The sequence below is a fragment of the Balaenoptera acutorostrata genome, chromosome 16 (assembly GCF_949987535.1).
Source record: "Balaenoptera acutorostrata chromosome 16, mBalAcu1.1, whole genome shotgun sequence".
NCBI lineage: Eukaryota > Metazoa > Chordata > Mammalia > Artiodactyla > Balaenopteridae > Balaenoptera > Balaenoptera acutorostrata.
The window spans coordinates 7,055,024-7,070,741 of NC_080079.1; positions in this window are offsets into that span (position 1 = coordinate 7,055,024).

Here is a 15,718-nt window from a genome sequence, read left to right on the forward strand (position 1 = left end):
TGTCTGGCTTTCTCCCCAAAAGGCCTCTAGTGCTCTAGCAGATGCTGTGGGTGTCCTGCCCATGCTCCCTGAGTTTCCACCTCAACAAGCCGAAGGAGGCTTACTGCAAACACTGCGACTCTCTGCCAGGGGGCTTTAGCGCCAGCCAGGGAGAGGTCTGGGCTGTGCGCAGGACAAGTCAGGAGTTTGCAAGCGGGGATGCTCAGGAAGCGGCTTCACCTGGTGACGTGGGAGGTGGTGAGAATACCCAGCTGCCAGGCCCCGTGGTTGGGTTAACTCTGAGGCACACTGCTCCCTTTTTACAGAGCCACATAGGGACTGAGCCCCCCCAGTGACTGGCTCCGTGATTCCTCCTTTGTGGCTTCCTTCCCTTCCCTGCCTCACTTCCCTATGCCCCTGACAGTATTTCCTGGGATTACCTCCCAAATACACTACTTACCCCTTCAATTCTTATCTCAGGATCTGCTTCTAGAGGAACCCAAATCAAGACAGCCCCCTAAAGAGATGAGACACTATTTAAGCTTTGCTATGAAAAACTGTTTATTTAAATAATTAAAGTAATTAAATTAAGTCCCTTTAACTTCTAAGTACAGTCATCCTACTGATAATTATAGCTCCTATCTAAACTGAAACACAACGGCATGTGTTGGGCACCTTCTCTGTGCAATGTGCTGAGGTGCTGATGGAGCAGGATTGTATCTGGCCACAAAGGGCTTAGGGGGAAGGAACTGAGCCATTTACAGAAATCTGACTCCTTAGCGTTATTAGTGTTTACCAAAAAATGGAAAGTGTTTGGGAGTATCTTTTTCCCTTTTCTTTTGAAAATCTTTTTGTAATCAAATTTGAGTAGGTATAAAAATTATGAATTACATTTAAGATGTAAGTAACAGGGCTTCCCTGGTGGCGCAGTGGTTGAGAATCTGCCTGCCAATGCAGGGGACACGGGTTCGAGCCCTGGTCTGGGAAGATCCCACATGCCGCGGAGCGGCTAGGCCCGTGAGCCACAACTACTGAGCCTGCGCGTCTGGAGCCTGTGCTCCGCAACGAGAGAGGCCGCGATAGTGAGAGGCCCGCGCACCGCGATGAAGAGTGGCCCCCGCTTGCCGCAATTGGAGAAAGCCCTCGCGCAGAAACGAAGACCCAACACAGACATAAATAAATAAAATTAAAAAAAAAAAAAAAAAAGATGTAAGTAACAACAATTCAGTGATCATGTACCCATCACCCAGTTTAAGAAAAAAATTTTTTCAATTATGTTTGAAGTCACTCCCCTGCCTGTCCCACCCTGATCTTCTGATTCCTTCCACTTCCCACCAAGTAACCATGGTCCTGACTTCGGTGTTTATCATTCTTAGTTTTTAATAATTTTATCGTGCATTTGTATCCCTAAACAAAATATATTTTTTGTTTGTTTTTAGACTTTTTATACTTGGGTTCTTCCCTTTCCTTCTATTACTTTAGAAAGTATAAATCTCATTTTCATTATTTTAATCATTACCCTGGAGATTTTAACACACACATTTAATTTACCAAAATGCATAACTAACGACTATCTTTACCATCCTCTCAAACAATACAAGACCTAACAACACTTTAATTCTGATCATCCCCTCCAGACATTAGTGCTGTTTTGTAAGTGTTCTTATCTTTTTATCAACCCAGGGAAAAATTAATATTGTTTTATTCAGTCTATGTTTGTTAAGCTGCACATACTTTATTCACTCTTAAGTTCCTTCTTACATCTCGAACCTTCCATCTGGACCAATTTCCTTCTGCCTAAAGTCCATCTTTTAGAACTTCCTTCTAAAAGGAAATTCTAAAAGAGCTCTACTGAGAGACTGCAAAGTCTCTCAGTTTTCTTGAAAGATATTTTACTGGATATGTTACTCTAGATTGACTCTTTGGATGACGATGATACCATTCCACCCTGTTTGAGCTTCTTTTGTTCCTATTAAGAAGTCAGTGAGGACTTCCCTGGTGGTGCAGTGGTTAAGAATCAGCCTGCCAATGCAGGGGGCAGAGGTTCGAGCCCTGGTCTGGGAAGATCCCACATGCCACGAAGCAACTAAGCCCAGGAGGCACAACTACTGGGCCCACGTGCCACAACTACTGAAGCCTGGGAGCCTAGAGCCCATGCTCCGCATCAAGAGAAGCCACCACAAGGAAGAGCAGCCCGCTCGCCACAACTAGAGAAAGCCCACGTGCATCAATGAAGACCCAATGCAGCCAAAAATAAATAAATTAAGTAATTAATTTAAAAAAAATTAAGATGTCAGTGCTCTGTAATGGCCTGTGTGGGAGGGGAGTCTGAAGGAGCGTGGATTTATGTGTGTGTATGGCTGGTTTGCTTTGCTGTGCACCTGAAGCTAACGCAATGTTGTGGGTCAACCATACTACAATAAAAATTTAAAAAAGTAAAAGTCAGTGATCAGCCTGATTGTCATTCTTCTGAAGGTAATTTAATTCACTCTGGATTTTTTTTTTTCAAGATTGTCTCTGTCTCTCTGTTTCACTGTAATGGGTCTATGTGTAGGATTTCCTTTTATTTATCCATCTTGCTTAGGATTCACTGGAATTTCTCAATCTCTGGATTGGTATTTTTCATGAGTTGTAGAAAATGACTGGTCATTATCTCTCCAAATATTGCTTCTGCACCATTTTCTCTCTTCTCTTGTTCAGAAACACTAATTAGACATATGTCTCATTCCATCTTCCACATCTCTTTGTCACTCTCTTCCGTTCCATATCTTAATCTCTCTGTGCTTCACTGTGGGAAAGTGTTTAGACCTACCTTTATTTCACTAACCCTCATCAGCTGTGTCTAATTGCTTTCCCTTGAGTTCAATAGTAATCATTCTGGTTTTCATTTTTAAAGTTCTACTTGTTTATTTTTCATATCTGCTTGGTCATTAGTCAGAAGAAACCAACCCTGCAGACACCTTGATCCCAGACTTCCAGCGCACAGATTTATGAGAAAATAAACTTCTGTTGTTTAAGCCACCCAGTCGGTGGTACTTTTTATGGAACCCCTAGCTACCTAATATAACTTTTCACCTTGATTTTCTTTATTTTTAGTGTATTTCTTAGTGCACCCAGTATGCAAATCTGGACCAGTTGGTACCTGTGATTAGAACATAATGAGACCAAGGTCATGGACTCAGTCATAGGGCAGAAAACAAGAGGAAAACATCTCTGTAACTGCAGAATGCCCCTAATGCCAACCAACCACTATAAATGTTTGCGTAATCCCAAAACCAACCCATAATTCAAAAAGAGACATGTACCACAATGTTCATTGCAGCACTATTTATAATAGCCAGGATATGCAAGCAACCTAAATGTCCATCGACAGATGAATGGATAAAGAAGATGTGGCACATATATACAATGGAATATTACTCAGCCATAAAAAGAAACAACATTGAATTATTTGTAGTGAGGTGGATGGATCTAGAATCTGTCATACAGAGTGAAGTAAGAAGGAGAAAAACAAATACCATATGCTAACACATATATATGGAATCTAAAAAAGAAAATGGTTCTGATGAACCTAGGGGCAGGACAGGAATAAAGATGCAGACGTAGAGAATGGACTTGAGGACACAGGGAGGGGGAAGGGTAAGCTGGGACGAAGTGAGAGAGTAGCATTGACATATATACACTACCAAATGTAAAATAGATAGCTAGTGGGAAGCAGCTGCATAGCACAGGGAGATCAGCTTGGTGCTTTGTGACCACCCAGAGGGGTGGGATAGGGAGGGTGGGAGGGAGGCACAAGAGGGAGGGGATATGGAGATATAAGTAAATGTATAGCTGATTCACTTTGTTATACAGCAGAAGCTAACACAACATTGTAAAACAATTACACTCCAATAAAGATGTAAAAAAATTTTAAAAAGACCAACCCAAGAGAAGGTCTGCCAGCCCGTGAGTACTTCCTTAAAAAGTGTCTCTAAAGTCCAGACCCTGCTAGTGGTAATTTCATCTTCTTGGAGTCAGCATATTCCATTTTCCATAACTATTACCCTAACGCTTCCTGGCTAGAATCTACAAAGCCAGTTCTCTTGGTACTTTCTTCCTCAAACCGGTTTGATATGCCATTGAGGATGAGATTCCAGTCTATCCCAATGATGAAGAAGAGATTTTCTCAAAACCTTTATTTTCCATGAGAAACTTTACGACTCTTAATGTTCATGCTCATCTACCACTGATCTGAATAAATCCTCCCTTGACTCAACTATGCAGGAAGCCTAAACCTTGACTCCATCTATCTCAGTGGAGACTGAGGAAAAGGAGACATGAGAGGGGCTTCCTCACAGTGAGCACTCCTTGGCCAGTGGGTCTTATTTCCATTGGACACTGTTTTGCTGCTGTGTTTTTTCTTTCTTTTCTTTCTCCTTTCTTTTTTCTTTCTGTTCTAATCAATAACTCACGAAGCACAAAAGGGGACTTGCACTGGCTTTTGATTTGCTGTATACATTACTTGAAGTGTTACATTTTAGATCCAATATTTAAAAATCATTTACACTTCAGAGTAGAAAAATAGCAACATTACTAGGAGATTCAATTAAATTATCCCAGGTTAATGCATTCACTGTCAGCAATGAATAACCACAAGTATGTAGCCAATGAATAGACTATAAAGCTCTATTTCATTCACAGATCTATAGTCCATTTTGTGAGCATATTAAAACGTATTTTCTAATAGAAAAAAAAATGAGATGCCCTTTGTTTACTCCTTTTTACAGCAAGTTAGTGCCTATCATTCCCAGGACAATGGTTTCCTTAAAACTACAGTAGCTTTTATCTCTTTAAGCCCCGGAGGACACTGGGAAAATCTCTCACTTGGGTTAACTTTGCTGAATATATTTAACCAGTAAATTATTTGCCTTCCCAACTGGAAGAACCAATATATATTTATGTTCTAGGAATGGTTTGTTTTACTAACTTTATGAGTGAAGACCTCAAGAGTAGCAAAGCCAAGGGACATTTAATTAAGTTATATTTGCTTTTTCATGATCTTTAGCTCTAGCTTATAAATCAAGAATCAATGAGTACTTAATTTCCTCTTATAGCATTAAAAGTAATTGCTTCATAAATTCACTTTAGTAATCCAAATATTTGCACACAGTACAGCACAAAGAGAAGTTGTTTCACTGATGAGATCCTAACTTTTATTTTATTAGTATAAAATGGAGCTTGCTCATTTTATAGCTTATGATTTTCCTGGCTGCCTCAAATTTCTTTTTGAAGCAGACAGGATATAAATTTAAAATAAATAGAATTATGACTGTGCTTGAGAAAAAAAAGCTAGTCTACTTAACTTAAAATATAAAAACAAATCATAGTTGTAGATAGATTTCTGCTTAGTGGAGTATAAGTCTAATGAGTAAATTCTTTCCCCCAAGCTGTGTATGCTCAGAAAGCAACAAAACTATCTGCACGGCTGGCTTAACCTTTACTTTACCTGTATATTTTATTGTGGGGCGGGAGAGGAAGGAGAAAAAGTGTTAATAAAATCGTTACCTGTGCTGCTAAGCTCTTGACTCTTGGTCAGAGGCTGAAATTGTTTTGTACTGTTTAACTACTCTGTTCGTAGTATTTCCCTAAATGTAGATGTGACATTACGATTTACAAAAATAATTTACAATCTCTGAGTCATTCAAGTCTCCATGAACCAGAGACCACTTTCCTGGTGGTACAGATGAGTGCTAAAGTGAGGCGGAATGAGAGCCCGGGTTTGGAGGGCAGCATGTGGCTGAGCTGGGCGGGGAAGAAACCCAGGTCTTTGCATGGCAAGTCCAGGACTGTGACTGCCCCACAGCTACTGTCATTTGTGCATTGTTTCATTCAGCACATATGTTTTAGCACCTATTATGCGTCAGATACTTAGGGAGCTTATAGCTACAACATGAATGAACCTAGAAAACATTATGCTGAGTGAAAGAAGCCAACACAAAGACCACATATTATGATTCCACTTATATGAAATGTCCAGAACGGGCAAACCTACAGAGACAAAGTAGATTAGTAGTTGCCTATGGCTGGGAGCATGGAGAAATGGAGAGGGATGGGATGGGGAGTGACAGGTGAGGGGTGTGGGGACTCTTTTGGAGGTAATGAAAGTAATCTAAAATTGATTGTGGTGGTCGGTACACAACTCTGTGAATATATAACCATTGAACTGTGCACTTTAAATGGGCATATTGTATAGTGTATAAACTATATTTCTATGAAGTTATTTTTTAAGAAAATAGGCACAGGAGCTTGAGGGCCATGCCTCCTGCCGGGGAGGATGTGGATGCTAGCCTACTCCTTCCCAGCTGTGCCCTGCGCGCTGGCCGCCTCTGCGCGCGGACCAAATTCCCCAAAGGCAGGACCCGCCCTGGCTTTGGGAACAGCCCTGGGGACAGCAGGAAGCTGCAAAGTTGTTCCCCCCCTCCTGCCTCTGCCACCTCACAGCATCCGCCACTCCAACCCTGATGAGCGCGTGGGGCACTTTGGGGCACGCAAGCGTCAGCTAAGCACGAGCATCACTTTAGTGTCCTTTCATTGTCAGATGCCAGACTCCTTTAGGACCAGTGACAGCAACCCCACAGGAAGGGCATGTAGCCACGGGCCCTGGGAAGAGCGCCCCCAGTCGGACAGATGCCTTTCAGTCCCCCGGATCCTGTTACCTGCTGACCCCCAACCCCACTGCTCTAGGCTGCTGCGCCCAGCTTCAGGAAGTTCCTGGAGGTCTCCTGCAGGGCACACCCCGAGCCATGCGGGTATACTCGGCTGATCCCTAGTTTGAATGACCTCATTCCAGATGCTTAGTAGAAAAATGGCCGCTACAATTTGTCTTGCCTTGATGAGCCACGCTCTTTCCGCCTCCTTATCCTTGTGCAGTCAGCCCGCAACCTGGCTCCTGCGCCTCCACCTGGTGAAATTTTATGTTCATCTCTGCAGGTATCACTCAGGGTCACCTCCTCCTCCACCCACCGATCAATGATTCTCTTCTGCGTTCTCTTAGAGTCCAGGGGCACTGATTTTGTGATATGATCGGTCTTTTATGAGCCTGGGACTGCAGGTCCAGGGGTGACTGCTTCAACTTCCTGTGGCCCCAGCCCAGGGCCCTGTGCCCAGGGAGACGCCATCCCGCTGGCATTATTCAGCTTGAATTGAGCGCAGTCATTTAACAGGCAGAGACTTGGATGGGGAGCATGTAAGCAGCAGCATCAGAGTGCTACTTCCAAAAGCCCGAAAAGAAAAACAAGCATGTTTCTTTAGTGATATCAAATGAGACAAAGGAAGGAAGAAACCGCCTGAGGTCACAGACAACCGTCAGAGTGGAAGACTTCCATTGGAGCGCAATGGAATAATCAAGATTTATTTTTTAAATATTGTTATTAAATAAACATTACAGAAACTTTTGCATATCCAACTTATTTATAGCTTAAGGCATGAAGACCCACATTAGTATGTTGAATTATAAGAATTCACTGTGCCTGCTAGCTGACAGCACATCAAATTATTTGCAAATATTTTCTGGAACAGTAACCTTGAAGGATGCCAGCCCCATTCAGTGTAACCTTATCACAAGACAGGAGCTGAGCATGGAGATGAGTTCCAAAGCAAAGGACGCTTTAGTTCCTGGAACCTCTGTCGGCTATTTGAACAAGGAGTTTATCCCCCATCTCAGCCAAAAGCCTCGCTTGTATCTCTCGGGCATTTACATCTTTCTCCGCTGGACTTTAAAAAGATGGTATGCAGAAGGCCCCCTTGAGAAATTGTGCTCTGGGCAGGAATTTGTGAGTACGTTAGTCACATTTAAGAGGCTTTATATCCTCCAGTCTGCAGTAACGTAGTTTTGCAAAAATTACGTAATCATTTTAACAAAGAGTCTCTAATTGACATGAAAAGGCAAAATCAAAATAGAAACGAATTTCAGTGTGAGCAGTACAGGCCCTTCGTTTTTACTTGCCACCCCATGGAGTGTGGTCCAGGAGAGCAACAAACCAGGACCTCATTCGTAGCTTCTGGCCTTATGAAAACTACTGTGGCAGATTCCTCCAGGGACTGATTTTTCTTTAATATGCAATATCTCTACCTTACAAACACCTCACGTGTGTTCCCTTTTTTCCTAATATTCAACATTATTTTCAGCACTTTAAATACCTTTCTTTCCACCAAGGAAAATATCGTTCTTTTGATGAAAAGCTGTTAGGGCCCACATAAACAACTGGGAAGTGGTTGGGTGGTTTAAAAATTATATCTAGATCATTTAGCAAGGTTGGCACAGCATCTGAGTTCTAAAATCAGCATTTTGCCAAATATTCTAGCCATATCACAGTTGCTAAGCTAACGAGAAAATGCTAATCGCTTGGCATCAAAGTGGCTATGTTAAAATTAAACAAAATTGATTGCCTTCAAAATAACCTTTTGTTTTTGTCTCCAAAAAGCTGCTTTGCACATTTGGTATAGGTAAATGTGCCCATCCTGACACTAACATCTTTCATGTCTTAAACAGGTTCTGTGTTTTTCTTTGTTCTCTCATCAAGAACAATGAGCCCATACCGCACCACTCTTCAGTGAATTCAACGGTTGTTTAAGCACCTACTGTGCGCTCGGTGCCATGCTGCTCGCTGTAGTAATTGCACTGTGCAGGGCCCAAGCACTAGAACTGTGATCAATTAAGTGCCACCAGGGAAACGAGCATAGTGTATCTAGTGCATTGTTGTTGAATTATAACATTTCCAAGTGACCTTACAAGCTTAAATAAGAGCAAAATTGTTTCCTGTAGCTTATCAATTCTAATAAAGTCTCAACAACATTTTTTAAAAGTAAGTCTACACACCTGTTATCTGCATGACCCTTTGGTGAGCATAAAAGTGACAAAAGACATAGGCCCCTCCTCTGAAGGAGTTTATAAACTAGTTCAGAAGACAAAGCATTCAGTTCACAACAATGTGAATAATAATGAGCTCCATAAAAATCACACCATGGGCACAAGAAATGTATCCAGAGAAGAGCAAATAAAATTCATTGAACACCTACTATGTGCCGGGATTTCTCACACCTGTTAATGAGTATCAATCCCAGCAAATGTGGCTCCCAGTGGCATCACATGGCACACACCCAAGGGGGAAGGAGACAACGTACATGCCACAAAAAGTATAAAACTGTTCACCACAAGGGAGAGGATTTTTATCATACATGTCTTTGTAATTTTTACATTAACGCATATATTTTCTTTTCAGTTAAAGCTTCTTAACCAAATGCGCATACACATACCTGAGCCTACTCCTGGTCTACTGCATTGGAATCTCCCACATTCTCCAGTAAGAATTACTAGAATATACTGATTATGCTGGTTATATTAATTGATTTAATTCTTCACCACTCAGGAAACTAAGGCTCAGAGTTGTCAAGGCATTTGCTCAAGACAACAAAGTCGGTGAGTGGCTAAGACAGGATTTGGACACAGGGTCTCTCCATCTATTGAGATAATCATATGGGGTTTGTCCTTTATTCCATTAATATGGTGTATTACATTGATTTTTATAGGCTGAACCAACCTTGCATTCCTAGGATAAATTCCAGTTAGACATGGAATATAATCCTTTTCATATATTGCTGGATTCACTTTACTAGTTTTTTGTTGAGGACTTTTGTACCTATATTCATAGGGGATAGTGGTATGTAGTTTTTTTGTGATGTCTTTGTCTGGTTTTGATATTAGGGTAATATTGATCTCTAGGATGATTTGGGCAGTGGTTCCCCCCTCTTCTATGTTTGGAAGATTCAGCGAAGAGTTGATGCCAATTCTTCTTAAAGGTTTGGTAGAAATTACGAGTGAAGCCATCTGGTCCTGGGCTTTTCTTTGTGGGAAGCTTTTTGATTGCTAATTCAATCTCTTTACTTCTATTCAAATTTTCTATTTCTTCTTAAGTCAGTTTTGGTAATTTCTGTCTTTATAGGAATTTGTCCATTTCATCTAGGTTATCTAATTTGTTGGTGTACAGTTATTCATAGTACATCATCCTTTGTATTTAGTAGTAATGTTCCATCTTTCAATCCTGCTTTTAGTAACTTGAGTCTTCTCTCTTTTTCCCTGATCAGTCTAAAGATTTCTCAATTTTTTTATCTTGTTGGTTTTCATTGATTTTCTCTATTGTTTTTATATTCTCTATCTCATTAATTCAACTTGTGTCTTTGTTATATCCTTCCTTCTGCTAGCTTTGAATTTGGTTTGCTCTTCTTTTTCTAGTTTCCTAAGATGGAAGTTTAGATTATTGGTTCACGATATTCCTTCTTTGTTACTATAGACATTTAGAGCTATTAAAAAAAATTTTTTTTGGCCGTACCACATAGCATGTGGGATCCTAGTTCCCTGACCAGGGATTGACCCTGCGCCCCCTGCGGTGGAAGCGTGGACTCTTAACCACTGGACTACCAGGGAAGTTCTAGAGCTATAAATTTCCATCTAAGCACTGTTTTAGCTGTGTCCCATAAGTTTTGGTATGTTGTGTTATCATTTTCATTATTCAAAGAGTTTTCTAATTTCACTTGTGATCTCTGCTTTGACCCATTGGTTATTTAAGAATATGCTATTTAATTTCCACATATTTGTGAATTTCCCAAATTTCCTTCTGTTATTGATTTCTAATTTCATTACATTTTGGTTGGAGAACATACTTTGTATGATTTCAACCCTTGTAAAGTTATTGAGACTTGTTTCCTCAAGTCTTCCATTTCCTTGTTCATCCTCTGTCTGGTTGTCTTTATTATTGAAAGTTAGGTGTTGAAGTGTCCAACTATTATTGTTGAACTGTCTATTTCTCCCTTCAATTCTGTCAGTTTTTGCTTCATGCATTTTGGAACTGTTTAGATACGTAAACGTTTATTATTGCTATATACTCTTGATGTCTTTTATCAGTATAAAACGTCCTTCTTTGTCTCTAGTAACAATTTTTGGCTTAAAGTCTGTTTTATCTGATATTAGTATACAACTCCAGCTCTTTTCTGATTAATATTTGCATGGTCTATCTTTTCTATTCCTTGATTTTCAACTGTTTCTGTATTTGAATCTAAAACCCATCTTGGAACTTCTCTGGTGGTCCAGTGGGTAAGATTCCTCGCTCCCAACGCAGGGGGACTGGGTTCAATCCCTAGTCAGGGAACTAGATCCTGCATGCATGCCGCAACTAAGACTTTGCATGCCACAACTAAGAGTCCACATGCCACAACTAAGAGTCCACGTGCTGCAACTAAGACCCAGTGCAGCCAAAATGAATAAATAAATAATAAACAAATAAATAAATATTTTTTTAAAAAACAAAAAATAAAACACGTCTTTTATGGACAGCATATAGTTGAATCATTTTTTAAATCTATTTTACTATATCTGCCTTTTAATTGAAGTTTTAATCCATTTACATTTTATGATTACTGATCAGATTTATATGTGCCATTTTTCTATTTGCTTTATATATCGTATGTCTTTTTTTCCCCTCTATTCCATCATTACTGCCTTCTGTGTTAAATATTTTCTCATGTACCATTTTAATTCCACTGTCATCTCTTCTGCTTTTTTTTAAATGTAGTTATTTTCTTAGGGGTTGCCCTAGAGATCACAATTAACATCTTAATTTACAATGATACAATTCAGATTAATATCAACATAATTTCAATATTATACCAAGACTATGTTCCTATATATTTCCATTCTCTCCCTCATTCTTTGTGCTATTATTGGCATACAAATTACATTTTTATACATTGTATGTCATTTAACACAAATTTACAAGTATTGCTTTCTGTACTTCTCTCTTAAATCAGATAGAAACAAAGAATTACAAATAAAAATACATTAATTTTGTCCTTTATATTTACCTATGTAAATACCTTTACTGGTATTCCTTATTTTTTCATATGCATTCAAGTTGCCACCCAGTGTCCTTTCATTTCAGCCTTAAGGACTCCCTTTAACATTTCTTGTAGGGCAGGTCTCTTAGCAATGAAATTACTCAGTTTTTGTTCTTCTGGAACTATTTTAACTTCATTTTCAAAGGATAATTTTCTGGATTTAATTCTTGCTTGACCATCTTTCTTTTGGCACTTTGATATTGTCATCCCACTGTCTTCTGGCCTCCATAGTTTCTGATGAGAACTCAGGTATTAATCTTATTGAGGATCCCTTATATGTGACAAGTTCTTTCTTGCTTCTTTTAAGAGACTTTCTTTGTCTTTGTCTTTCAACAGTTGGATTATGATGTATTTAGGTATGAATCTCCGAGTTTATCCTATTTGAAATTTGCTAGGCTTCTTGAATGTGTGGATGAATATGTTTCATCAAACTTGGAAAGTTTTTGGCCATGATTTCTTCAAATATTCTTTCTGCCCCTTACTCTCCTCTCCTTCTGGGACACTGAGAATACATATTTTGGTGTGTTTCATGGAGTTCCACAGATCTGTTTATCTTTCTTCATTCCTTTTTCTTTCTTTCCTCAGACTGGAAGATCTCAGTTGACTTATCTTCAGCTATTCTGATTCTCTCCTCTGCTTGTTCAAATCTGTGATTGAGCCCCTCTAGTAAATTCTTCATTTCAATCATAACACTTTTCAAATGCAGAATTTCTTTTTGTTTTTTTTTCTCATCTCTATCCCCTTATTGATATTCTCTATGTGGTGAGACTTCATTCTCATACTTTCATTTAGTTCTTTATACGTGGTTTCCTTTAGTTCTTGAACATATTTTAAATAAACGATTTAAAATCCTTATCTAGTAAATTCAGTGTCTGGGCTTCCTCAGGAACAGTTTCCATTGACCTTTTTCCTCCTGTGTATGGACCATACTTTCTTGTTTATTTGCAAGTCTTGTGGTTTGTTTTGTTTTTGTGTTTTTGTTTTGCTGAAAACTAGATATTTAAAATAAGATAATGTGACAACTCTGTAAATCAGATTCTCCCCCCTCCCTGGAGATTGCTTTTGTTGCTGTTTGTTGTAATTGCTATTGGTTTTTTAGAGACTTTTCTGAACCAATTCTGTAAAGTCTTATTCTTTGTTGTCTGTGTGGCCACTGAAGTCTCTGCTCAGTTGTCTTAGTAGTCAGGTAATGATTGGGCAGAGATTTCCTTAAATGCCTGTAACCAATATGTCTCCCAGTCTTTTCTGAGAGTCTCTGTGTATATGTTGGGCACTCCTAACACTCAACCAGGCCTCAACTCCATCTTCACCTTCACTTCCTTCTTGTACAAAAACTCAGAGGTAGCCAAAGTTGAGAACTTAGTGCCTTATCAGGTCTTTCCCGAGCATATGCATAGCATGGGGCATGTTCACATCCCTAAACATGTACATGGCCTTCTAGATTCCTAACAAGACGTCAGAGATTTCCAAATCTCCCTATGGATATCTCATTTTCTAGTTTCTCCCTTTAAACTTTTTGGTTTGTGCATTGTTTGCCCAACTGTTATCTACCACCTCAGGAAGCTGCAATGTTAAACAATTACCTCTAATTGTTTTTGACAAATTCTGTCTGCTGTTCATACAGGGGGAGCTCTGAGTCAGATCAAATAAATACAGCCTTGTGAGAGATGTCTTCCAGGAAATAACTAGACTGGCCAAACAGTGACAAATCTCTGGTAATGGGGTTTTGAAGGAGTTTCAACGCTGTTCTGACCCCTCCAGTGGCTGCCAGGCTGCTGGTTTTCATTGTGATTGCAGGCTGTTGGTTTTCAAGGTTACTGTAGAGCTGAGGACGGGACAGTGGGAACAAGACAAATAAAATTGCCATAAATCTTGCTTTTCATACTGATATTCAACCATTTTTCTTGAATAAATGCTCCTCGGGTTACTGCAAGCCTTTGGTTAATTTCCACAATTCTAAGAAAAATTGATCTTTACCATTTCTCCTAATGTTCGCATTGCTTTTATAGAGGAGAAGATTTTCAGAGATATTTAGTCTGCCTTCTTTTGTTGTTGTTGACATCACCTCAACCCAGGGTCTCTTGAATGCCACCATCCTATGGTGACTTCAAGAGGAAAGTATGATTCATGGACCTGAAATCAACAGTGAGAGCTCTGCTCTTGAGGTTGCAGTGGGCAGGGCAGGTTTCAGAGAGCAGAGGGGACTTGAAGGGATCCTTGAAAGAAAGACAGAATTTTAAAGAGCCTACCTAATTGAGTAGGGAGAGAGAAGAGCACCTTCCAGAAAGATAAAGTGTCTGGGCATTTATTGTTTTAGGGAACTTATGATGTTTTCAGTTTAGCCAAGAGAGTCACTACAGACTGGATATCAAAAATTACAGAAAAACAATTAGATTTCCAAATCCTGCAAGCCTCTGAGCTTATCCCAGATGAGCCACCATGCTAAGGAGAGGGGCCCTATTTCTCATTCAACATATTCATAATAGCCCTCTTGTATTATTAAGCTCAGCATAGTCAAGCATAAATAAAGTCTTTCCAGACAGCTTTTGGACAGAAACCTCTCTGACTCTGCCACACAGCTCAAAGACTGCCACTGGCCAGCCTTAAATCAGTCAAGATGATTATCTACTTGTTCTACTGTTGTTAGTTTAGAAATATTTGTTCCTTCATTCATTTGCTAGCCATTTATTTATTGAGTATTCACTGTGTGACAAAGACGCCATGCCAGGTGCATGGAGATACAGATATGGTCCCTCCTGTTGTAGAGCTCACCTTCTCCATAAGGTTTCATAAGCAGTGTGGGCAGAGTAACATCAGGACACTGGGAAAGTCCAAGGGAGAGATGTTCAGTGAAGCTTGGGGTAGGGATGGGGTTCCTAGGGGGAGTGACATCCTACCTGAGCTTTAAAGGGACAAATAGTCTTGCTAAGAAGTTGGTGGGGGGGCGGGCCATGTATTAGTCTGCCCAAGCTGTTGTAACAAAATACCACAGACTGGCTGGTTTAAAAAACACAAATTTATTTTCTCACAATTCTGGAGGCTAGAAGTATAAGCTCAAGGTATCAGCAAGCTGATTTCTCCTGAGGACTCTCTTCTTAGCTTGCAGACAGCCACCTCCTCACTGTGTCATCACAGAGCCATGAGCTGGAAGGAGCCCTGGGCTCTGAGTACCTGTATTGAACTTGCTGTGAGTGAAGATTCACTTCTAGTGCATTAAGCCACTGAGATTTCAGAGTTTCTCTTTTATGACTACCTGCATTACCTTAATGAATACAATCACCCTAATTTCAAAGTTTTTTTTTATTTTTTACGTATTTTTACATAGTGAACAGACCATTCTTTTCATTTTTTTTTAACACATACTGAAACATTTTCCATGTTTACCTGTTATCTTCATAACTATCATCTGTAGGGCCTAAATAGTATTTCACTAAACAAACTAAACCTGTCCCCAGTTGTTGAACATTTGGTTTTCTCCAATTATTCTGGTCTTTTAGAAAAAAAACATCCCACTACTATGTTTTCTTGGATAGAAGGGTGCAAGATCCCATCATCAAACAGTTTTACCATTAGTCAAGTTTGCACAGAGGGTTCAGAAGAATGATACAGATGTCTACACCCTGTTCAGGGCTGGAAATGGCTCATTTTCTCTTCAGCTCACCTGCAGCTCCTCATCAGGCACTGGCCCTTGACTCAGGCTTTCAGGCCACCTCCACCCACCCTTGGGGACCCTCTCCTCCTCCTCTCTGCTTCTCACCCCTGGGGTCTTCTCCAGCATTCTGTTCTATCCAGTTCCATCTGGGAGAGC